The sequence below is a fragment of the Chlamydotis macqueenii genome, chromosome 16, assembly GCF_036417535.1.
Source record: "Chlamydotis macqueenii isolate bChlMac1 chromosome 16, bChlMac1.mat, whole genome shotgun sequence".
NCBI lineage: Eukaryota > Metazoa > Chordata > Aves > Otidiformes > Otididae > Chlamydotis > Chlamydotis macqueenii.
This window is the reverse complement of record NC_141571.1, coordinates 8,923,280-8,950,563: the sequence shown is the minus strand read 5'-3', so window position 1 is coordinate 8,950,563 and position 27,284 is coordinate 8,923,280.

Genomic DNA, 27,284 nt, shown 5'->3' with positions numbered 1-27,284 from the left:
TGTTTAGATGAAGGCTAGAAGGCGACTGCCAAGGAGACCCCAATGTCAGAGTTCAGAGACAGCATCTTTGCAAAAGTGCTTGGTTGAATTGCATCCCTATCCTTCTGAATAAGGATGGCAGAAGTTATTACATAATAAAAAAGGAGGAGAATAACTGAAAAAAAAAAGTTCCCATGGGATTTTGGGAATACCCAAGGTACACGGTACTCCTGAGGTTAGCAGCTCCCACTGCACTTCCCTCATAAGCAGCCTTGTTTCATTCTGCCTCCTCCTCCGAGGGCAGATGGAGATTGCTGAGCCAGAGCAGTGAGCGAGAGCCTCTCCACGTGGCAGGCGAACGCAGTCCTGAGCGTGCCTGGGAGTGTGGGGCAGAGTGGCTCTGCTCCCCGCAGCCAGCTGTCCATCCCACACCTCCCCTTGAATCTGCGTGGGCAGAATCGGCAAGTGTGGAAACAACTGGTGAAGACCCAGCCTGGAGGGAGGCAGGAGAAGTGAGCTGTTGAAACAGGAGAAAATGAGGAAGGTTTTGAAGCAGAGGGAAATTCAATGTTTGGCTTTTTTAGTTTGCTTTTGGGACAGGATGCAGCAAGAGGTCAAAGCATCAATTCTGAGCGTCACTCTCTTAGCAAGCATACTAAACATACATCCCGCCCCAAACGTTTACGCAGGAGGAGCTATTAACATTGCAGAGGGCATCACCAGCACTCCACTTGCTTTCTGCTTTAAAGCAAGAGAGCCAATCCAAAGGTGGGACCACTAGAAAATTAATAGCAAAGGAAAAGGGTTCTCATGAAATGCACTGGCTAGACTTACAATAACCGTAGTTGTCTGCAGTATTACATTTTTATACTTTTTTACTTACATGAATCTCCATTAATCTGTAATTTTAATAAAAATGCATTTTCATTTCAGAACAGGTAAGAGTGCTTGCTATAATTCCCATTCTCAATGCGGTACAGTTATTATTCCACCTACATTATTTACTTGTGTATAAGTATCAAACTAACTCCAATACCCTGGAGTTTCGTTTCTGTTCTACAGGGAGCTAACATCTAACATGATTTTTATATATATGTATTTATATATATATATATATATATATATATGAACACTTCTTTGTCAGGTAGAAGCTTTTAGTCATTCTGACATGAGGCTTTCATACAGCAAAAATATTACTAATACTATTTTGCCTCTAAAGTGCATTTGTTATCAATATGCACTTAAACTAGTGATCAAGAGTTGGTGGGAGAGACACCTGCTCTGCATTTCTTATCTTTTTAATACCTTAGGGATACATCACTTAATAATTTAGTGCTAAACCATTTAGCATTTTAGCCCATCATCTCTTATATTACACATAGGATTTCAGTAATGTCTGATAAAATTATGTGTTAGCTGCCTTATGTGTGTGTAAAACTTAATAAGTCTTCTTCCCCCCCTCAAGTTTAATAACTGATTTCTTACATTTATGGATGTGAAATTTTATTGCTCATGGATATAGTTTGAACCTAAATCTTCATATCTTATAAATTGATTTTTAGTTTCCTTTTTGACCTTATGAATTTCAATCAGACATTGACCTCTTGTTGCTCATGAATCTGACTGATTTAATGCCATATAACAATAATACTGTAGAAAAGCATTATCATAAGAGCCCACAGGGTTTGCTGAAACCCATAACTAGATTTTGGAGGCCTCTAGCAATAATAACTCTTGACCCAAGACTATTCTCTAATGCCTTCATCCTTTACTGTTCTGGACTGGCCAATCCTTGTTTCAGTACATTCAAGGAAAGTGGTGGAAAGTCCCAGGAGGTTATAAGCTAAAACTGTATGGAGAAGATAATGCTGAATATACTCCAGAAACATGAAGCTTATAAAAGACCAATTCTGTCTGGGATTTGTCACATTTTGAAGTGAGAGGGAAATACTATTTAAAAGGAATCTTTTGTCACAAAAATTAGTATTTACTTAGTGTTTAAGAGTTAAAAAAAAAAAATTAATACTAATTGTCTTTACTGGAATGTATTGTTATTTTTCAGTCTATCATTATGGCTGCAGCCTAAATAGAGGACTTGAATGATTACTCTTTGTTTGCTTGGCTGTGCTAATTTAATTTAATTTAATTGCTTATAAGCTTTGGTTTACTGAATAACTGGGTGTTGATGTTCATTATTCCTTATTAAAAAAGAATCTTAAAGTGAAAACAAAAGTGTGAAGGACATGGGACTCTGGCATTTATTTATGAGTGCTGCACATGACTGACTTTGGGCATGAATGTTTACCGCACGACTATACTTACTGTGCACGTACATATATATGTATATGGGAGTTTTATTTATTAACTGATTGCTAGGAAATAAGCAGGGAGTCAGCACCAAAAAAATCCAGATAAAACTACTTCTGGTAAACAGGGCAGGGGGTTAAGAGACAACGTATGAGCTATGAGCTGCGAAATACTCCTTCCAGACTCCAGCCAAAATTATACAGGTGTTTCAGCATGACAGGGGGCAAACAGATCAAAAGGGCTATAATCTGTTAAAAACTCCTTCTGTTCTAAGGCGATGGTCAGTTTATCAGGGATTTATTTATGAGGAGCAAACTGACACAGTCACTGCCTTGGAGGGCTAAAGGATAATAGGTCTTAAGTATCCAGCATTATGTAAAACTTAGGTAAGAGAGAGAGACCACTTACATTAATCCTCTTTGCTTATGCTTTATTACACCCTTACTTTTAATAGTAAAGTTGCCTCAAGGAAAAGCAGATCTTGCCGTCTAAGATGAGAGTCTGCATTGCTCCGCGTTTTGATTGTAGACTTGGATCCAGAATGTATGTGACCTATGAAAGCCTAAAATTGTCTGATCACTTTCCGGTGATCTGTGACACAAATCTCAAACCCGAGTTCCTGTAGGACATGTGCTGACGTGGTCACACATAGATCCTTTTATGTTGTATTACATGCAAGCACATACACACAGAGGTGCTCTTGCATTACATTCAGCAATCATTATTTCATGTTGGAAGACAAATGAAATGGAAGATGGTCCTGTACTTCTCATTGAGGATATCATGTCCTTGATGCTTTGTACTTAAAAATTAATTAAAAGTGAAGACCTCTTCATGGCAGTCCAAAAACACACTGGCACAGAGCCACATCCATTCATCTTTCTCTAGAGAACTGTTCTTTGCATGCTGATGGCACTGGACATTATTGGCATATCTTGTCTTGTTCATGGAACAGCTATCCCACCGAGTTCCCAAGGCTTCCAGTGCAGACATGAAGGTTAAAACTTGCATTCCCACAGTGCAACTGAAGTTGCTTAGCACTTTCTCCAGACATCACTTTTCTTCTATGATGGAGAGTGTAAGATGAGTTTTGAAGAAAGGATGGCAAGTGTTGCTTAAGGACCAAAAGTTAGACTAGATGTAATCCAGTAGAGAAATCAGATTTCACATGCTCTTTTTTGTAACAGCACAATATCGCTTCCTTATGCAGTGGGTAATGAGCTTTTAAAGTGAGAAGTTTGTGTCTGGTATATGAATGTTCAAGGCTTTCCAATTTAAACATAGAATACAATAGGTGAGTAGTCCAAAATAGAAATATATGAGCAGAGCTGTACGGCATTACTGCTGTTTATGATGCTGAAGAGTCAAAACCATGCCAAGCCATTCTGTTCTCTTATAAACTATTTAAATTATTTATTGGCATGTAAAGTTAACAATTTTCTGTGTTTACTTCGGCTTGTGTTATATCTGATATGAATGAGGCTCTTTGGACCTTGCATTTTTACCTAATTTTCTCAATGTTGGCAATAATTTTGCTGTTTCAATAACTGATCTTATTCACCTGCTGCTAAAAACACTTGTCATGTTGAATTACATACCCTGCACAGATATTGTTGCAATTAGCAATTACAAAATATCACAACAGAAGTGTACAAAGGTTTAGAATCCAAATTTTTAACTGTATGTAATCATGTCCTAATTTGCTTAAGCACGTGCCAACAAATTCTGTTTGTTTCTACATGCTGTTTATTGATCTGTGTCTGCAGACGTAGTAATTGCACATGTAAATTTGGAGCAATGTGATATGAGTATAATCCAGAATTCCATGTATGTCCTCATCGCAGTGTTTCTGCTTGACTGGTTGACTGCCACCCAGCCAGTGAGAAACACTGGGCCCACAGGCTTGGTGGAACTAAACCCATCTGAATTCAGGTCTCAGTTAAATACTTTTTTTGAAGACGATGAGTTCATGAATAATTTCCTTTCCTCAACCAAGTATCCAAGGTAAGATTCAATCAGTTTTTTGGGTAAAAATTTAATTACTTCCTCTTACCACACCTCTGCTAGCATTTCCAGGTGTGACAGATGTCCCCCATGACCTGGCAAGAAAGCATCTGTGACACCGTGTAATTGTCCTCAGGTTGTAGCCAGAACAAATTAAATTTTATTTTAAACCAATGTAGGGATACATGGTTTCCAGGGAGGTGTCCTGGACCCACTGGAGTGTGCAGCTTCTCTATTGGTATTGCATGGTATAGCATGTGGGTCACACACCAGCAGTATCTGAGCATCCTGCTTCGCTAGTGGGAAACTGAGATTTTGTGCAGATGGGAGACTCTGGGAAGTGGGATCTGAGTGAGACACGTTGTAGGCTTGAGGAAATTGGTATGTTTGAATGGTGGTCCACATTGCAGGTTGGTTTTTTTTTTCTCCTAAGTTTACACAGTACACATAGAAATTACTCACAGTGACATATCATTTTTTAATTAAAAACAAAAAGAAAAGAAAAAAGTAAATTAAAGGAGAAAAAATATAGATGGGGAGAAAGACCAGAAACATTTATTCCTGCTGTTCCCGTCCACTGTTTTGATACAATACCAGTCAGTTACTGGGGATCAACAGATATTTCTTCTTTTTTTGGTTCTCCAGCAACTAGAATCTATTTTGATTTCTTGGTGTCCTTTCTAGTTATGCTGTATTACTCATAACTGCAGCGCAGTGGTAGCTGCCAATACAAATTTAGTCTTTTCTGTTTATTCTGTACTGTCCTGTCAAAGCAGATAAGTCTGCTTTGCATTAGAGCTCAAAAATTTAATTGTGGGAAAATGATGAGTCACTCCAGCTAAGGTAAACCAATGTCTGTGTCAGGGAACGTTCTTCTGATGTACAAAGCAACCAAACGACATTAAGACCATGAGCCAAAATCACTAACTCTCACACAGAGGTGTCATTTACATTTCCCTGCGACAATGAGGCTTTTTGAACCGGAGATAAGATTGATTTCGGGTCGAGCTGGAGAAAAAATTAAAAAAAAAAAAGTTAATAAAACAGGAAAAGGGAGTCTTCCAAGCTTTACTAGCAATTCAAGCCACCTACCTGTGAACATCTAATGAAATTCTCTGAAGAGACTGCTCAGGATACTTAAGAGTATTTTCCTTTCTTGTCCCTCTGAGGTATGGAGACTGGCAATGAAATAGTGGGAGTGACCATCTCTAGGAACCAACCAGAAATGCAACCAAGTTGAGAGTAGCAGAGTCAGTCCACAGTTTTGACAAGGTTTGTTGGAATTGCACTGCAACCACCTTTGAAGGCTTTTTATCTCTCCTTTCCAGGATGGAGGTGTGGCAACCTATGGCTGTTGTTACATATTTTCTGGCACTTTCTCCACTGCAGAGCTGTATCTCTGAAATTCAATTCATTTCAAGAGAGTTACACCAGTCTGAGTACTAGATATATAACATACCTTAAGAATCAGAGAATTGGGCCTTCTATACATGTGGTGGGGCTGCCCAAAGGAAGGACAGTTTGAAAAACCCATCCAAGCTGTCCTCTGGTGCTGCTTCAGACATATTTTTAATCTTTCCCTGGTTGAACGTTGCCATCATTTGTTCTTCCTTGACTACTGGAACTGTGGCTGTGAAGACCTAGTTTGTTTTGAGGACCTGTATCAATTATGCATATCTGAGCTTCATTCACCTTCCTCTGCATTCTAGTCTGTTGAAGCAGACCTTTTCAAGGACAAATGCAGCAAGTCCCATGAAGACTAAATTAAGTATCTGCAGGATTTTCTTGTGATATGATAAATTTTCAGCAGAACAAATAGCAGAAATTGAGTAGAAATGCATAAGGAAAACCCATGAAGGAATAATAGAAATTAATTCAGAACCTTTTATTTCAGCATAATTTGGGCCAGACATAATAGAGTCCACAGTTTACAAGTGCAAAGCAATAAGTGAGAACTATATAACTAGTAAAACAGCTCTCAATTAATTTAAATTTTCTGCTACATCTTTATGGTGAAACTCAGCTGCGTGTTAATGGTCCTCAGAAGAATCTAGACAACACTGATGCTCTACTTATACTTCTTATTAAGGGTAAAATTCACCCTATTGAGAAGGACAAGCTTAAGATCTATGCACTCACTTAGTACCACTTATCCCAATTTTCACTTAACAAGGACGTAAGTAGCGTATACATCTGGATTGTCCTTCTGCACTAAAGTGAATTTTCTCCCTAGTAAATTAGATTGGTCTGATGTGTGCTTAAAAGGAAGAAAATCTTTGCTTTCATTAGGAGTTGTTCTGGGAAATTGCTGCTTGACCTATAACTTAAAAAATTTCTGTTCTTCCAAACTGCTTTGACACTCACATGTGGTGTATTTACATGATTTACCACTTGATCAAACAGTAAAGTTGAAGTGACAGAGCTGACCAGTCATGAAGGGGAATAAAGTTTTTGAGGGAGCTGCTTGTTCCTTTGCTATTCAGATCCTTCCCGTGGATGGATTTTTAATATATATTTCTTTTGATGTTTGAGTAAAATTGGTATAGAGTGGGTTGAGCAGCATCATAAGACCATAAGTATATCCCTCAACAGAAAACACAGGATGGTGGCATGCATTATATATTTAACTTACATATAACTGAGATAAACATAAACAGGATAATTTTGCAAGCCAAGAAGTCCGGACAAAGTTTAATTACAGGGAAAGTCTTGTGCGTGTGCAGAGCTACACATACTTTTCTGTGCTCAGTTTGTTAGTGATGATAGGTCAGACCCACCTGCGTGTGCATCTGTCTTGTTGCATGCACAAGTCCTGTGATTGTACAAACACACACTCGCCCACTCCCAGATGCAACTACACAGAGCCCTCTAGCTTTTGACTTTAAAATAGGCAGCTAGTTGTACACGCACATTAAGGCATGCAGAATACCTTCCCGTGGCCTCAAACGCATGTTTTTATTTGCAGGAACACAGGCTCTGCAAGATATTCCAGCCACAGTTAATGAAGTCCTTAATGAACTGATGGGCCTGTTTCTTATCTTACTTATGCCAGATTTAAACCTATGTAACTCCATTAACTTGTTGAGTTGATCCTAATTTTACATAAGTGTAAAAAAGATGAGAACCAGACGTTTTATGTTCTCATTATCTAAGAGAATACGAAGTATGAAGTTCTTAAAAACCTTTTTTCTGTTTTCTATCACTTACAAAGAGACTGAAGTACTCCCCCACCTTTGACCCTCCCCACTTTCCCTACGTACCAATTTCTGCAGCTACTTATGCTGTTTTCCAATAGTTAGGCTCATCATGCAAGTTTTGATCTCATTGTGGTTTTGTAACTCCTGAAAAGAGTTTCGTAAACTTTATTCCTAGTGAGCACATTCCTTCTCACATGAATCAAAACTGCATTCCTCCTCCCTTCCCACAGAGCCCTCTTCTAACAGTTCATCCTTCTCCATCACATTCCTAGCTTTTCTCTGGTGTAAAAAATTACCAGCACAGAAAGTAGTCATACAGCATGACTGTAAATTGTGGAATTGAAGGCAAGATCTTTTTCCTACTTACAGTTTAACTTTGGTAGTGTTTAATCTAGGCCTGTTGTTTTCAGCTGATAATGTTGAACTTTGTCTCCAGTAGATTACCTTCCATGTGAACTCTGATTCAGTTTTACCCCAAGGAGACATACTCTATATACACAATTATTTCAGATGTTTTGTAACTCACTGTGTTTTGATATCCCCCTGATATGACTTACAGTATAGTAATGTACAGCACACTTCTCTCTCCATAGCCAAGTTCAAATGCCAGCGTGAACCTGATCTTCAAGAAATTCAAGGCAATGGTTCTTGTGAGAAGCTCGCCTATCAGGTGATGCCAGCTCACTCTAACCGTATACAAGACTAAATGACAGAAGTGGTCAGCAATACAACAGGAGCCCTAGCAAGACATCTGAAACATTGAATCTGAGCTAACCTACACTGTGTTAGTACTGGAGTAACGTCTCTGACTTTGATGGAGTCACTCATAATTTACAGCTATGTAAGATCAAATACATAGCCCAGAGTACAGAAATGTTAACATGGATAGTCTCAGTCAGAGAAGGGATGCTTATTCTAATGGTACCTCCTGTCAGTCAAGTCATAGACTAGACGTCACTTATGAGGACAATGGGTCACCCTTTTTCCTCCATTCTGAATATGATTAAAAATATAAAAATGAGCATCAGAATGGGAAAATGAACTATTAGGAAAATAAATAAGAGGACTGAAAAGAGAAATCAGAAAGGAGAATGAAAGGCAAGTGCCCTAAACAGCCCCAAACCAATTACCTCGGGCTGAACAGAGGGTGAGGTGGTTGTCTGAGCGGCTTGAAATGAACTGCATTACTCAGCTGTGTTACAGTAGTCATTTCCTATTTCATTCTCCCAAGGCTTATGCAAGACTCCTCCAGAAAGTGCCAAGTTTCTGCCAAGGGAGGCAGTGAGAGCTCCAGGATCCTTCCGCAGCCAAAGCCAATGTGCGATCGGGGCAATCCCCCTCCAGGAGTCACATCTGGTGAAATCAGACCAAGTAAGTGAGAACAGAGCAATGGCTATCTAGTAATGTCATGTCAGATATGACTAAATAAACAGAGGGTTCAGATCACGTCTTTCACTGACTGAGCTGAAAGAAAAATGAATAAAATTCAGGAGGTGAAATGCTGAATAGGTGATTATTTCCCCTTTGTCTAGTCCTGAAAATTGCCTGATCCTTTAAATTTCTTATAGCAGTGACCAAAGGTTAAAATTAAGGCTAATATCCCTTTTGCGCTAGCTCATGCATAAAAACAAATTACTTCTTTTATTTTTCTGGAAAAGAAAAGAGGTGTACTATTCATAAGGCACAAGGCTTTTCTGTACCTAATTGTAGGCCTAGCCTTAGACAGGCTGAAAGTTCACATCAGTTTAAAGATACATGAATTCTGCTCTCTATCGTAACCTTACAATGCTAAAAAAAAAACCCTGCATCTTCAAGTGACTACTAACATGATGGGCTTCAATCAGAATTCCAAAGTGAGATGCCTCTGGTTCAGAACCAACTATTCAGAGGTGCTCTTGGAGCCCTGCAATGGCTTCTGAAACCAGTGGGCACTTACTGTAAGCACCACTGAAATACAGTCCTGGGTGTCTCATAATGGAATTTTTAAAATTCAAGATACTTGAAAGTTACAGGATGCTTCAGGAGAAGTAAGCTGGAGATGACAGTGCTTTTTAAAGCACAGCAATACCTAAGTATGACAAATACTATAGAAGTGCTAATGCTGTTTGGCAATTTCCTAGAGGGTCTGTGGAGTGGAAATTCAGTTCATTAACTGATGCTGATACCTCCAGAAGTCATTTCAAATTGTTTTTCTGAAATAAGACTTGAACTCAGATGGCAGAGGTGAACCTGCTTCGATAGCCTCCAATAAGAGATGTTATAGGTTCAGAAACAATATTTATGTTCTCAAATCTCAATCTCTCTCTCTTTTTTAAGCTTATTAAAATTAAAAGCGTGACCTGCCACATCACATTACATCAAAACATGATGTAACTTCTTAATTTAAGAAAAAAGTTTTAATTTATGATGTTGTATTATGCCACAAAAAGCTTTTGTTTTCCCCAGAGAAACTATAAATTTTCTACAGTGACTGTTTATCCAGTATCTTTGGCAGACTGAAACAGTGAGCATTGGCAAAAAGCAGATATTTAACAGCTACTGACGAACAGCTTATGAATCACCAGGCTTGAATCCTGGCACACATCTCCCTGTAGGTACCTTACTGAAATCACCCATCTTCCCTTCACCTCCTTCAACCACAGTAAAATTGAGTAACTGACTGATCCTGAACCACTAAACCTGATCTACTTTATCCTTTCAAGCCTTTATATTTTTTGGAGGAAAGCACTCTTGCTGTAAAAGTGCCACTGCAGTAGCATTCCAGGAGCAATGTCCAATATGGATTTCCCACTGATTCTAAACAGCCCAGGAAAATAACTTTTCATTACAACAATGTTTGATATTTATATATTTTTCATTTACAGTTATAAAACAGCTTTGCAAAATAGCTTTACCTATGCAGTTATATAGGCGGGAGAACTGAGGCATGAGCAACAGAAGATGTCATCAGCAGAGCCAAGAATAAGCTGATCCAGGGTTCTGCTCTGCTCTCCAGGTATCTTCCAGATGATGAATTCATAATGTTTGGCTTCTTGTTTTACATGCTTCTGCAAGGCAAGCTGGACTACCCTTGGACATGAAAGACTGTATGTTTGTTGGCCTGAGTCTGTCACAGTTTGCTTACTTCTCTGGTGCTTTTTTTTTGGGTCTGCTCTGGCTGAAGCAAAGGAAGTTCTGTGGAACTTGAGAACAAGGACTGCTCGTCCGAACAAGGGTTTTCAAGCCCTTGGTTTCTAAACAATTGCTTTATAGGGTGGACTGTGTCCCATAAATCTGTAGCGTAGAAGTATGGTCATATTGGCTTACCTGTCTTACTAAGACTGGACTTATTTCTCACACAACTGATAAAAGTCATAATGCTGTCAGTCCCTGGTATACTAGCTGTACTCAACTTTTACTGCTTCCTAGTTCCATGATCCACAGTGCACATATGCGGTATAAAGCCTTCTTAAAATCATAGCCCCTTAACTAAAAGCTTTTTCTGGGAGACAGTGTGGTTTGAATTATATTGAGGACCCCAAATAGCAATTGCTCTTGGGCCACTGCCTTTGAAATAGATCTATTTTAGGTGGATATTCCTCTTTTGAAGGGGTTCTTCTAGCCCTGTTTATGAGCCTTACTGCTTGTACCAAATAACCTAATGAGGGAGTGAAAGCTCCCCAAGTACTTCTGACGTAAATGCACGACAACGATCTTCATCACTGCAATGTGTTGGGTGAAAAGGGGACAGAATTTTTTCACTATTGTGTAGCTGTCGCTTTGGGTGCCCTAGTGAGAACCAAACCACAAAGTTATGACCCATTTTTCATTAAAATCCTAGAAGAGGGTCTATTCTTTCTCAGTGTTGACTAGGGGAAAGTTCTAACTTCAAAACCTGTCCATGAGTCAGGAAACTGTTCCTGACATCAGTTCTAGTATTGAACACCTTTTCCATTAGTGTCTTTTCTCCCAGTGACAGATAAATGAATTAAACTGGATTAGTTTTACTTGAGATCATATCTCCAGTATGGTTCCATAAGTGGTGTGCAAACAACGGCACCAGCAAAACTGTCAGAGCACTGAATATGAAATGAGCTGGGACACTACTTAAAATATGTTTGCACCTAAAATGTGCTTGTCACACTACAGCATAAGAGAGGACACTCGGCCAGTGAGAGGAAAGGTAAGAGTTCTCAGGTGAAAATTCTGGACCAAGGTGAGCTACAAAACTCCAAATTCTCTTGCAATATGGAAGGAATTATCTTGAATGAATCTCCTCTTGACTTGACATAGGAAGTTTCAAGTTTTATGGCACCTTATATTGTTGTTTAGATTTGTTTCAGGCAAGAAACATACTTTTTAAGGTCAGGAATACAGATTTGTTAGATGCTAAGACACCTGAAAAGCAAGAATACAGATTGTAGGATGAATATTTTACGGAGTAATTATTTAAATATATTCAAGTATGAACATCTTTCGATCCTAAATTTAGTATTCCTTTAAAATGTTATCTTACAATAAAATCTAACCAACTCTCACATTTTTCATAACATTCCAGTTTTCTGTTTGAACTAGTTGTTTTGAAAAGTTGTGTCTTGCTTGCTTATTTAAAGTGCCCCACTGATATTTTTGCCCCAGACTTTAATTTTTGGCATAACACCTGCACATATGTTGATGATTACATATGTCTGAAGTTCTCAAAACATGACAGCATGCTATGGCTGGTGTGTGAACCACTCAGATGTGACGTGCAGAGGCAGCTCCCTGTTCTCTACGTAGACCCCTTGCCTAAGCTGTGGGTTAAGTGCCTTCCTGGGGCACATAGCAGAATCCCACGACTGCAAGATCCTTCTGCAGCTCCACTCAGGAGAAGTCTGCACATTGAGTCTTCAGGGACCAGGAGGAACATGGTGCCTGGAGAGGTCTGACTTGAAAGAGATGACAACGAGTCAAGTACTTTGGTAAGTAGTTAAGATGTAAGTTGTTGAGAGGTCTGGAGATGCTGTCGGAAGGAGCAAGTTTGTATTAATATGTGAAAAAGGTGAGAAAAGAAGGGATGGACACGTGCCTTCATCTCCACATAGGAAATTAATTAAAAAATAACAAGCAATAGCAATCACTGTTGCAAACTCCTGAGCAAACTGAATGTGGGGAACCTCATTGCTGTAACAGAGATAAGAAATCCACAGGGTTCCCTGAATTACTGGATTGTAAATCACATTTTCAGTTAGGTTCTCCAAGTCCGCGCAGCAAGGTGAACTCAAATTTTAGAATTTAACTATTCCATTTTGTTTAGAATCTCAGAGTTTTATGTCTGATTATATCTCTCATACCACTGAGGTTTATATCTCATGATACGGACAAAACGGGCACCTGCAGAAACATGAGCCTGCCTGCACCTGGCTGAAAACAAAATGGCTCAAATTTAACCACACCTGCCCTATTTAAAATCAGTGGTAAATGGTTATTATATTAAAATAGAGAGAGCCTCTATTATGTTACATAAAGACATCGTAGAATAACACAAAGATCTTTTGTCATTCATAGCATCACCAAGCCTAATCAACAGCTTCAATTTTGGACTGAAGCAGGGGCACCTTATTACAGAGTATTGGCCATAATATAATTGTTTATAACCTTCTCTGGTCACCTGTCTTCCTGCATGGTCTTTGGTGTGTCCTGATTGAACCTTAGCTTCCTTGACTGAATCCAAGATTCTTACTCTGGATCTTCTGCTCTGCTAACGCAGAGGGATTAAGTAAAAGGAAGGCAAGAACTGAGCTTCCTCTACATGCATCATACACACTTTTTACTTCATATTGTGGCCAGTTGGACACAAGCAGATGCAGTACAAAGCTTTAGTCTGTCACATGACTGTTGTCTTGGAAGAACTTTATAAAATACTTTCAAAGCCTTTCCATGTTTAAAATACAATACCATGAACTCACAGGAATAGAGAGGGGCAAAGAACAGGAGAGTCTAAAGAATTGGTCTGTTGGAACGGGTGCAAAGACACTATTCCTGCATTTCAACCCATTCCAGACACAAGACACAGACGCTTGTAACTCATTAGGACAGTGCTGAACACAAATGACCACACATGCAGCTAGGGCTGACTTAAGTGTATCCACACAGAGCTACTACTGCAGTACCGTCATCATAGAATTGAAAATACATGTGTGTAGAGCCCACCACTTTTACCTCTCACCCTCCTGGCTGGAGGGTGTTTGTTCTGGGAGGTTGTGGTGCTGCCCACAGACGGAAAAGCTAGAAACCTGACCTGCAAAGTTTACTGTCTTCTGCTTTGTTTCTGGAGGCTTCAAAACTAGATGAATGGACATGACAAGGAGAAGAGAGCTATGAACCCTTAGAAACAACATTTGTGTGGAACTCATTACACACTATTTTTCTAAGTAACATATGAGACTTATAAGGTGTTAAAGGGAATTTAATCTCCTTAGGTGCTGCCACTGCATCACTTTCAAACAGGATGTGCAAAGATGACAGGGATGGTGCAAAAGAGCTCCAAAACTCTCATACCCTCAGCATTACCTCAAATCTTTCTTGTCAGTAAGCCTACGTAATCTGTGAAAATCTAGCAGGCATTGTATCCTTCACAGCAGGCATTATGTATGTATTCTTATATTTGTCATTGTTAAACAATGTTGGAGCCAGAGAATGATGACATCTCTGTATTTGGCCCTAGTTCTAGCTTTGGTATCCCCAGTTTTGGAAGCAGTAGGCAGGAGTCACAGAAGCAGTTCTAGTCTCAGCCATGCAGGGTGTTAACCAAAGGTCTCTGTTTGGACCCTTGACTTATTTTTCCCATTTGTTTCCCTGTTACCATACCCACCACTAACACAAACTGAATCTTCCCTAACAAAAAAGCCCGTTCTCATCAAGATTAAAAGCAGAATACTTTAAGTAATTTAGACTACAAATGTGCAATGAGATATCAGCCTGGGTGATGTTACGAGAAGGAAGAGTGTACAGTATGCTTTATGTGCTTTTAGCTGTTCTACCCTACACTGCAACATGTGCACCCACTCTTGTAACCTTTACTGCTGTGCAAAGATGATCTGTCATTTCTACAAAATATATATATATATTTTTTATACTGAAGCAGCTTTGAATCCTTACTGCCCTCTAGAGAAATTCCGCTAGAAAAGCTCAAATGGACAGAGTCAGCAAAAAATAATTGCAGTCCTAATCTTAACTACACCAGCTGCGTGCAGTGTTGGTGACAAGATCTGTAGAAACAGAAATGCACTTAAAGGACCCTTTTTCTTGAGCCTCTCACTATCATTTGGCATTGTGGCCAGACTCAAACACACTTATCCCATTCACCGCATAGGAAAGCTCAGCAAAAAAACTGAGTTTTCATTATCTATGGGTTTAAGCAAAAAAAGAAATGAAAAGATTTTTTGTAATGAAATTACAAGCTCAGAAGCTGCCTTACATTCACTTCACCAGCATGTGATGCTTAAATTATTTAAACTACATATCTGTAACTATATGCTTTTATTTTGTCATTCTCCCTTTTATCTTGTGTTAAATACCCAAGCCTGACGGTCGTGGATGCGCCCAGCTGTGGCTGAGTGCAAAGGCCTGGGCTGGTGCTGCAAGGCTGCACAGAACTCGAGCTAGGCCTCTGCAAGAGGCTGAACTCCTGTGAGGGAACACGAGCTCACAAGATGTGCTTGTATAATTCTGTAAAATCAAAGTATCAAAGACATGGGTAAAAATATGTGTTTTATAATGCCACGGGAGTATTGCTTCATGCGGTTGGGCCAACACAGAGAAACAGCAATTGCAATGTTAGCAATGAATGATAGCACAGTGCAGCTAAGAATACATTCAGCAAACTGAGATCCTATTTTTATAATAACAAAAAAGAGAAAATATGTAAAACGTGTGTCTCTGTGCGTGTATTTTTTTTCCAAAACAGCTGAATCCCACTATCCTGCAGAATCCTATTCATTTAACAGGCTGTCAGTGCGAGTTCCTTTACATAGCTCTGCCTTTTCATGCCTAATGGGCTTTGCCCTGAACCAGACAAAGCCTATTAAACATGGCAGAGACACAGATGATCTGAGCGGCTACTGGGAGCAGTGGTGACTGCCCTCTAATGGCATCTGAGCCATCAGCACACACCTGAGCTCCCCAGGGACCCTGGCGAGGATGCCAGCAGATGGGTTGTCCCAGAGTGCCCTGTATTCCCTGCACAAGAAATTTTCATACCCTGAACAAAAATGAAAATTTGGTCTTTGGTACATTCAGTTTTTCAGGCTGTGACGGCAGGAGAGATGTGGGAAGCGCAATCCAAAAGCACCGTCAGCGCAGAGGGGAAGATGTGCAGTCGATGAAGCCACCGAACTGAAGGACTGGCTTGCTTGGGAACAAAAATGTGTTCGGCATGTGAGTACCAAGCACTGCGCCTCGCAGCTGTCTGTCAACTGAAAACGAGAAATACTGAATAGCATCAGCATTTCATTTCCTTTGATTCTAGGGGGGAAATTCAAAAGGCTTATGGTTTCAGATTGAGTTAAAACTCCTAACTCCAAATGTGTGCTGAGTCAGAATTTTATAGCTGGGTATATATCTGATTCAAGCGTGCACAAATATCATAGCATATTGTGCATTTAATCTGCAAGTCTACTGAATAATTGTAAAAGCAGCTGTATATATAGAAGAAGAAAACATTATAAGCTTGAGAGCGCAAAGTTAGAATTGTCACACAGAGACAAAAAACAGTAATTATTATTGTTGCCATTTTGTTACAATAGCACTAAGAGATTCAGCGCACCCCTCTCTACAGCCAGATTTTCATATATTCTAAATAAATAAGAGCTGAAAAGGAAATTAAGGTTTCAGTAACGAATTATTCTCTAAGCAGCTCAGTAATGCTTCAAACTGAACCCAGATCTTTTTAATCTGACTTTTCCCTCATTCCCTGAACCTTTTATGTCCTTTCATATTCTCTGTTACTTATAACATCTTGCTCATCACATTGTTTAAAATGTCCACTTGAATCAGGGAGTAAAGAAACAGCAGAAATTTTATTAAATTCTGGAAAAAAAATATTCAAGCTTTTATGAAACTTGAAGTAGGTTCTGCTCAGTTTGAGACAAAGTTGCAGTCAGCGTTTTACTTTATCTGATCCACATCTTAGTCCATAAATTTATTTGTTGTCATATCTATTGATTCTTTTTCCTCTTCTCCATTTGAGTAATCTGGAGGTCTGCAAAGGATGAATTGAGACTTTGAGCTAACAGAAAATTTTAGTTATTTAGACATTTTTATTTACTTTTCCAGTATATTTACTCTGAAGTGAAGATTTGCTCCCTGAACGGTGACCATTGTTCTGATTTTGTTATCACTGCTTAAAAATGGTTTATGAAGATTCCATACATGTTTTCCTTGGTGCACTGATGATCTGTGGGTAAGTATTGATACAGAGATCAAATAAATGCTAGTTCAGAAAGCAAAATTACCATTCCAAAAGAGTGTCCTGCTTATATTTATTTAGTAAGCTCAGATTTAAGAAGACATTCTCCAGGAGAACACTCACCTGCACATGCACAAGTTTTAGTGGTGCCTATGGGAACGAACCAGCAATATTATGTTCCACTTAAGAAGGAAGTCTATGTCTGGGGGAGGAGGAGGACACAGTACCTCTGTGTCTTCATCACTAGAAATGGCAGAAATGCACTCCCAAGCATTGATTTTTTTCAAATTATTCACAATTATTCACCCGCATGTTGGCCAGCACAAGGATGGAAAGAGGAATTGCAACAGTTGATGGGTTGCTTGTTGAAATAAATGTGATGAGGGAGTACTGCCTGCCTCCCACCGATCTGACCAGCGCGTGCTCACAGACAGAGTGTTATTTGCAAGTAACTTAGCACTGTGGTCTCCTGGATCCATTAGCACACCTCTTAGCCTGCTGAGAGGGGAATAACAGCACCAGATTTCTGCTTGACCTGGCAACACAATCAGAAACAAATATTTTCCTTTTCTGAACCTGAGAAAGTGGCTGTTTGACAGTGTCTCCTTTCTTCCCGCAAAGTCCAAAGAGCGCAGCAAGCTTCACAAAGGAGAGGTGAAATGAGTGAATGGACAGCAGTTGCCTCTCACTGCAGTGTAACCAGAACAGGTACAGAGAATGCAAAGGTCTGATACTTTCTGTGCTGGAAGAAATACTGCAGATATTCTGATTTCTAGTTAATTTTTCTCTCTCTCTGTTTGCTCTGTGGAAGGAGAACCTACAACAGATTAATTTTAACAAGCAACCAACATCGTGGAGGCATTTGAACTTGCATCTCTGTTGCCGGTGAGCATCTTACCTACCATTGGTTCTGAAGCTTAGTTTGCCTTCGACCAGAAAATTTCCTTGAAGCTCAAAAAAACTTCCTGACAAACATTTATTCAAAACTCGTAAGTTTTCACACAATAAATTGGTTAAAATAATCGGCAATTTCTAGTGAAAACTTGTTCAGGAAAAAAAAAAATACCTAGATAGCTCTATTAATTGACCCAATCCTGTACTGTTAGTGACAACTAAGCATATGTTAGCTAAGGCCTGCTCAGCTCATTAAAAGGACAAACTATCAACAGAAGAGCTTTGGTTTGTGACCATTATCTGTCTGAGCAATCAATCCTCTACTACACCATCCCATCAACAGTCAACTGTTTTGCCTGTATGTTTATTTTTAAATATTTTCTCACCTATTATTCAATTTTCATCTTCTCTGAAAAGCTTTCTAGCCCAGTTAGTAGGGAAAACAGCAATCTGGTAACTTGTTGGCAAATCAGGTAACTTTTCTGTGGCAATTCTCAATGATCTTCAAACAGCAGAGTACTCTTCCGTTGGTTTCCCAGCATAACTGAATTTCTGAGGAATCTCATCCCTGGCTCATTTCAAACAAATGGTTACATTTATGTCAGATATGAAGTAAATTGGATACTTTGGGGTGGAGTCCAACACTGGCAAATTTTCTTCATTACAGTTGTCAGTTGCATTATTCAAAACAGCTTAATACTGTATGACTTCTTGTACAAAAAATGTAACGTACTGATAATATCCACGCCCTTTCTTCTGTATCTTTGTCCTTCCTCATTATTACAGTTCTGTCCTCTAGCTTTTTCCTCTGCTGAGCTTTCAGAGACCTCCCTAATCAACATTAGATACAGTGGAAAAATGGGTGGCACCAGTGTGGGTAAAGGGCTGGGCTGCAATTTGAGGGGCTCTGCAATCATCTTCACCAGTGATGGCACAACCCAAACAGCAAATACAGTTCACTCACTCCGGGGAAAAATTACTTAATTTCAGATCTAAATATATTTATATTTACATGCATATGCTTGTACACATCAAATATTAATTTATTTTATTCTAATTTTGTCTCATTTGTTTCTGTCCCTGTGCCTCATGATTCTGGGTTGGGGTGGCTTTGCACAAGCATCATCTTTGAGCTGGCGCAGAGCAACATCATCCCGGGGAAGAAATTGTGTCTCCAAAAGACCCAGTTCTCACTCCGTTCCTCCCTCTCACAGGACAACTGGACTGGGCTGATGTGACTCTGTCACTCTACGTGCCAGCCAGTCAGCACTGTAAAGTACTTGGAGAGATGCTTCCAGGTGCAGAGGAGTCAGCTTCCGATGTGGATGGTACCCCACGCCCCTGAGCATGCCAGGCTGGACAGTCATGCCAAGAGGTGTTCAAGCCTGTGCTGGCACACACAAAGGAGTGTCTTGCAAGAACCTCAGCAGATGAGAGAAAACCTGGGAGCACACCTTGATCCAGGCAAGGATCCAAGACCATGATCCCATGGAGGTCCTGTCCAAGCCCAGACATTAGATGTGATACAACCCCTGTAATTTGTCAGTCTTGCAACAAATCTCCCCATTCCTTTTGATCTATATATGAGGTCCTTTATGTCCTTAACAGGGGGAAATATCACCTTGCCTCCCTCAATGCTATACTGGAGGCCACTGGGTTAATTCCATGCTATATGCATGGATAAAAGGAGGGTAAGAAGAAAGAGTAGGTCACGCAGGGGCAAAGGTTGAGAAGCTCTGCTTTAAACACTTTATGGGAAATTGTAAAACTTCTAAACAATTTAATAGATTAACTTCCCCTTTCAGTGGCATCAGTAAAACTGAATTATCATCCTCACTTTTAACTGATGCCTAGGCCCAATACTCATCCATCAGGGATCATTTAGTGATAAAGCAATCAATCCTGCCATGGTGCAGAAGGGACAAACTATGTGAGATACCATCACCAAATATCCTTTCCACCCCAAAGCATTCTGTGAGTCTTTGTCAATGAAAGTGCATTTGTCTAGTCTTATCTGCTGCAGTATATGTGGAATACAAAGGAAGAAAGTAAAATATGCATTTGATGTACATGTGCAGATGCCAGACATATTACCAACCCGAGGAGGAGTGCCTTTTTTCCAGGAACTGAACACAGCATCTGGTAACCAACCACTGCACCACTACCTCAGGTACCAAATTAACAGAAATGAAAGCAAACATGAAGCTGTCTTAAAATAATGCTGTGACATGTGATGGACTTGAGAGAACAATGAGAGAGAATGTTGGAAAAAACGTCTTTTGACCTTATCCTTCTTTTAGGAAATCTTCTGTGACTTCTGTGACCACTAAAACAGTGGTCATCTTTTCATCATCAGAGCATGCAAAACATACTTCCCTTTTTTGACTCCTCACCAGTAACAGTTTTGGTTTTGATGTCTGCCTTTCTAATATATTAAAGATTTATATATGTAGCAAGAAGATTACAGATCAAAAAGAATTGGAAAAATTTACAAAGCTTTCTATAATTATTTTAATCAGCAATTAGATTTTATTAAGGTATGCATAATGTATACAACTATCACTTGAAGAAATAACTTTAAAATATTTTTTAACTCAAAATATCCCCACTTTAGTTAAGAAATTGGCCATTTCCACTACAAAACAGGTAGATTTTTGTAACAGGAAATCATGTTTGAATGACACATACAAGAATGTGTTTGCTAAAACAGAGAGAAATATTTGATTTTCCTGCTGTGTGTCTATATTATTTGACCATAAGGTGAAAAAAATAGGTAAGAGTATTTCTCAGCCAGATATGAGCTCCTTGGACATTTTGTGAATGATAATGTGGCTACTGGAGCAAAAGGAAACCTTTCCCTACTGCTGCCTAGGAGTTGGGATTTTCACCAACAAACAGGTTCAAGCTCAATTAAGAGGTTCAGTGCAGCAGAGTTCTTCAAAGGCTTTGTAGTTGTTCAGCTCCAATTAAAAGTCAATTGAATTGGACACTTAATTCCCATTTGGGTCTATGAAAATCTCTCTTCTATAATGTATTGTGTTACAATTCTAGGCTGAAAAAACAGGCGCACAGAAATATATGAAGAACACAATGCGTGTACTTATTTTGAGGAGTAAAGAAAATAACAGCTATTATATCAAATGCTTCATATTTACAATATTTAACAAAGATTAACTTTTTAGAAGCATACAAATAACCAGATAATAACAAATTAAGATCTTAGTAGCTATATTTATGTAGGTGTTCTATCCCCCAAGAGGTTGTATGATTTTTACGTCCAGAAAATATGGTTAATATTGTTTGCCAAAGCAAGCTAGAAGCAGCGCATGCAGGATAGCCAGTGCGATACAGACCTGCTGGTGACACATAGCTGAATATCTCTTTAAGGGAATTAACAGGGGCAGCGACTGTAGTGGGGCTCAGAAGTGATGACAATAGAAAATTATTCAGGGAAGACAGTCTGACTCTGCAAAAAGTTACTGACATATGTAGGACAGTAGAAACAGCCCAAGAGCAAACACAAATCCTATCTGAAGATCATGTGGTGAAATGTATCAGAAGGAATTACAGGAGATGAAAATGCAAAGGTAAAATGCAAGGTAGAACTGTATGCTGCGTGCTGCAGAGAAAACCGACATATCGCATAAATCTGGTCTGAAAGAAGCCAACGGTGTCAGAATTACAGGAGACAATAGAAGGATCAAAACCTGATATTCAGTCTCAAATACTTTTGAATTTATACGTGAGTCAGATTCCAGCGACCAATCCAAAACCTGTCCCAGAGGATTGTGAGAGAGATTCGCAAGTGGAGGGACTTTATTTCTTGCTTCTGATTTTGATGTGACTGAAAGCTCCCTGCAAGCTTCTGTCATTTGGAGCTAAAATACTGTAAGAAGTGTTCTCGAACTTTTGATTTCTCTGGTTAGTGTTGAGCAGACCAAGCTGCCAGTTTGTGCACCTAAAACAGATTACAGAAATCCTAATACAAACGTCAGGCTTGTAAACCAGTTTAAGTATCTGGTGACCAGTGGACTTTTCTCACCATTTTTCTCTGCTGCTGAGTGGATTTGGTGTTAACTACTGTGTCCAAAGGTAGCTGCTAACAAGAAGCAACCCGCTGGGAGAGCTGTAGCTCCCCCATCCTGCTTGTGGTCATGCAAAGTTTCTGAAGGTTCCTTCTTCAACAGTTTTGAGTGGTTTTGTTGAATCTGCAGATAAACTGGCTTTAAAGAGACTGTCCAGGCTGTGAGAACAGAACAGTAATTATAAGGAAAATTAATTGCATCCTTGAGGTGTGACCCTGTTGAGCACCATTTGGTCAGCAGCAGTTTCAGATGCTAACAGCATGAACACAAAGTCAGCCTCACCAGCTGAAGAATTATTCCTGCAAGCTTGAAGTCTGGTTTTACCCACGCAGCGTAAAGCAATAAAAAGCTCCTGCTATCAGTATGCAGATCGCTCATTTTGTAGAGGACACTAACCAACACTTCTCTGTAGAGCAAACACAAGAAGCATTTCTTAATTCTGCTAAGCAGTTGCTGGCTGATATGGATTTCTGCCAAGAATTTGTAAACAATGTAAAGCAAGCTGAAGAAACAGAACCATGCTCAGTGACATAAAATATGGCATAATATGCACACATTCTCCGCACGGACAAACACAAAGGCACAGAACTATAAGCAAATAAGTGAAAACCTCACAACTAACACAAATGTGGCAAAGAAAAGCATGCTGAGATGAGGAAAATTATTTCTCCAGAAAATCAGGCGAGAACTGAAAGGTTCACCATTCCCCTCAGTCATAGGCATTCGTTACCTGGGTGCTGCCTGGATGCTCACCCAAGGCAAAGCAAACGTAGTTTTGGGGCTTCTGGAGCTGAGGGCCTACCCCCCATATTGTGCAGGGGATTGCACTTTACCCAAAAAGAGCACGGCAGGAGGAATGCGAAGAGAAGACACGGAGCCCACAGAGAACCTGTAGGAGCCTCCCCCTGCTCCCAGGCTCGTTCCAGCTCTGCGCTGCCCGAGGCAGACCTATGTGCCAAGCACCCAGCTTCTACCCAGCCGCTGTAACCGCTCCCAAAGTGTGAGCCGTATCTATATGCAGAGGCTGTCATAAAATCTTACTCCAATATATCTTTCTGCAGGCATCTTGTTTCTTAAATAGTCCCCCTGGCCTCCGTGGAAACCTTTCTGAGATCGACTTTTCAATATTTTTAACGGTATTAGAAGTGACTTCTTGCCTCTGTGCATACAAATGATTGTAACTATCTCTGTTTATCACTGTGACAGATATGTGCACTAATTAGACAGTCTTTTATACATCCAACCAAATCCCAGCTCTTCTGAAAATCAGAGCCTTCACTAGGCTCCCAGAAATGGCTTCTTTCTCTTGGAAAACGCTTTCAAAGCACACTGTACTTGATCATGAGGAAATGGTGATGCTAAGGGTACAAACAAATGAATATTGATCAAGAAAGCCATAATAAAACAAGCTTTTGAGGCGTACTGATTTCTAAATATAAAGTGAGACTGCAGATTGTATTTCTACAACTAAGTAAATGAAACACCGGGCAGAAGACATTGGTGTCTTCCATGCTAACGATTTTTCTGCTGTGCTATGCACAATCAAGAGAGTTAAAAAGGCAGGGGGCTGCCTGTGCAGCTCGATGCCCAGGACTTTTGCTCCTCAGGACCAAGCACAGGACCTCAAAGATGAAACGCATAGCAGCTGCCGCATCACAGGTAGGGAGCACGCCTGTGCCTGGGGGGAAGCTGCAGCCTGTATTGCCCCCACATGCTCCGGCAGCAGGAGCCAAGAATCATGAGAATTTTTAAAGACCTTCCAGGAGAAGTACTATGCCGGTGTTTCTCTGTGCCATGCCAGTTTGTGCGCTTGGGACTTGATGCGCCTTGCAAGAAACGAATGGAGTGATCCCCACTGGGTGCTCCAGACCCTCAAAAGGGTTCAAGGTTCCACCACAAAAATCTGCGAGGCAGCCTTGTTCCTCAGGTGGCCCTGGGAACTGATCAGGATCAACAAATTTTAACAGAGGTAAGACTTACATGCAAATTTTCAAAACACCTTAGGGGCAGATTTCTATATGTTTATTACTCACAATCAACTTGAGACTTCCATAAGCACTTTGTTTCTATTTAATTAAATAAGTAACAGCCAGCTTTTTCAAAGTGCTTCAAAGATCCCACCCCACTGTGATACCACTCTTGAGCTCTTCTGGGAATCTGGCTGCAAGGGCATGTGTGGAGTACTTGGAAAATCTAGCTCAGTCAGATCTGGCAGGCTGATTTTAAAATAATATCTGGAAATCCACTTGCAACATTTGTAATAACTATCCATTTGCATATACAAAGGCTGACTTTTGGCACGAACATAATTTTCTTATACCTTTCCTTTGAAAATCTGATCCAGACTGTCTAGACAAGTCAAAACTCTCATTTGTGCTTAATATTTCATAATTTATTATTTTGCTTTCCTTTCCGATTAATTTGGAAATGTCCCTTAGCGAAGATGTAGTGATAGGAGGATATAGTTTTATAGGCTACTCATATAATCCTGCTGCTCTGCTCACACATACCCTTGAAGATTGCTCTAAAGCTTACACACATAAGCCCAGCCTCATAAATCTAATTCTACCTACTGGCACGCACTTTCAGACATCCACAGTTCACCCACACAAACAGTTATGCATTTGCTTTATATTTCTTCTTATACTTTTTTTTTTTTAATACTGGCATAGTAAATGTTTAAGCAAGTGAACATTGTAGAGCTAAAAGAAATTTAAACGTGCCATGTATTTGCTAACCAAAGATACCATTGGAAGACACCCAGACACCTTTAAAAGGGTCTGCCTCTCTCTTTCTATCTCTTACTCAAAATACAGCTTTTACAAATATGACATCTTAAAATTAAAATGTTTGTTCTGAAAGTAATAGCCAAGATCATAGAATATTTATGTGATCATTAATATTTGGATTTTGAATAATGCATACTTATATACTTCCACAAAGAATGCAATGTGTGTTTTTTACCAAAGTCACATTATTTTCCCTGTAACAAGTACAGAAGCAGCTTTATTTGCATTGCTTACTTGCAGGTATGTAAGATCAGACTACACCGTTAATTCTCTTTGTTTCCTGGAAATATCTACGTCAGGCTTTTTTACTTTGCATACACAGGAGTTCCATATTCATAACGCTCCATTTTAAATACAGAGGAGTTCTGTCCACTTAGCTGTTAATTCTGAAACAGCTTCTCTTTTAATTCATTTGATTTCATTTGTTAACAATTGCATCTGCTTCTTACCAAAAGTTTTGTCTCTAGGAAAAAATCCAAGCCACATCCTACCACTTCATCAGTAACGGTGTATCTATGCGCAAGGACACACAGCTGCATATCAAATAGCGCTTCCACACTCTGCCATTCACCATCACTCTTCGGGATGCTGATGAATGTGCTGACAGACAAAGGCTAATTGGCAGACTGTACAGAGTCAGTTTTTGATGACACAGGAGAAATAACAGGAGACAGAGCAGGTAACAAAGAAAGTTTAGAGGGAATAATAACAGAGATACAGACAGAGAGCATTTCACGGGAGCACAGCGCGCAGCCTGAAATACAGCGGGAGGGAACTGAAGAACCCAAGAAATGCACAAAGGCATGAAAGGGGGAGAAGGTAAAGGGGAGCTAACCCTGTCCTTACTGCTGTTACAACACAGCCAGAAAACATCTCTGATAGGAAACAAGGCTGGGGGTGGCACTTTCAAAACTGTGATCTGGATCACTTAGTAGGCTCAGGAACCTACTAAGCAAATGTGAACCCATTTTCGTAAGAGTCTGGACTTGATGTGTATTTTGTATTTCAAATTGTGGGCTCAATACACAGCAATTTCACCTGATCTTCACCTTCAGATTTGGATGCAGACTTAGTCATTATGAGTGCAAACACTCATTAAAATATTTTGCTGGACATTAATTGGCAAACATAATTACCATACAAGATTTATGACCACCAATGCATTTTGTGGGGCTACTTGTAAATGGGCAATTCTGAGTGCATGGACACGGAGTTAATTTGAACACAGCACAGGTTTTACACTCGTTCGTGCTGGAGTTTGAACACAGCACAGGTTTTACACTCGTTCGTGCTGCAGCTGGCTCTTGGTACAGATTTCTATAGCACCTAGTTCCAGGAGAGCTGGCCGGGTCTCCGAGCATAATTGTAAAACCTAAAACTTGAAGCGGGATTTTACGTGAAAACCATCTGAGAAAGATGATGCAAAGTAAACCAAATCCACTAAATTGTCCACAGACAGTTCTTCTTTAATTGCAACTGATTGGTAAAGGATTTCCTATACTTAACTCTGTAATTAAAAGAAGATTGACAACCTCTAGTGCATTCTTCCATTAGAAATCTTGCATGTATTTCCAAAACTGAATTTTGAGCCTTAGAAAATGTCTTTGAAATATTGGCTAACATAAATCACCTTTTATCCACTATTCTCAGTAAAACAGCACAAGTTGAGGATACGGGCTCATATTTCTGAATTATCTGTGTAAGTGCTTATTATCAGAAACGCGGGGCGGGTTCGCATGCTCAGCCAACTAATGGATGTAACTGGCTGAAGAACATGTGCATTTAAATCAGTTCAGCCTGTAGCTGAAATCTTCTGCCTCAGTTTTTTAATGGAGCCAGAGTGCTTCATATCTTCTTCCCCAGCATAATCCCGTTGAGCCAAATAGGCTGTGGTCAGACAAAGTGTCTGCATTGCCGACTGTGACCTTCCACCAAGGATTCAGGCATCTTCCTGATCTAAACTCCAGTTGTAAATAATTGCAGGTGAAATATCCACTCATAATTATTGTTTTCCTCACAAAAAAAAAAAAGTTGGCATTTGATCCTTTCCTTTCTCTTGTTTTTATTATAAAGCACAAACATGAAAAATATACCGTCACACTCTGCACTGTGCGCAGAGACGTTTTACCCTTTAAGCCTCCAAAGAAACATTAGGGCCAAGCAAATGATCTAATAACTGTGTCTCCATTCAGTGTGTCCCAGGTCAGTGTGCAGATATATGCAGAAAGGCAATGGCAGCTTTGGGAAATAATCTTCTTGATTATAAAGCAGCCATATACATGTTCTCCTGTGGGTAAATACGTGCCACTCACCAAAATACAGCCACACAGTATTGCTGATAAGGTATCAAAATGGATGGGGGATATATGTATGTTGAAAGAGGATTTTTAAAGCAATTTCTCTCCTAAATCACACACCACGTAAGTCAGTGGGAGTCCGCCTTTTAAAATCTGATCTTTGCATCATGCATAGTGTCTTTAAGTTAGAGATTTTTCTCAGTAACTTACTCCAGAGCTAGCTGATAATGTGCTCTGATAAATTTAACATATCTAATCCATGCATTTACTTTTATTTTTCCAGTGTCTCTAATTTTGGTGGTTAT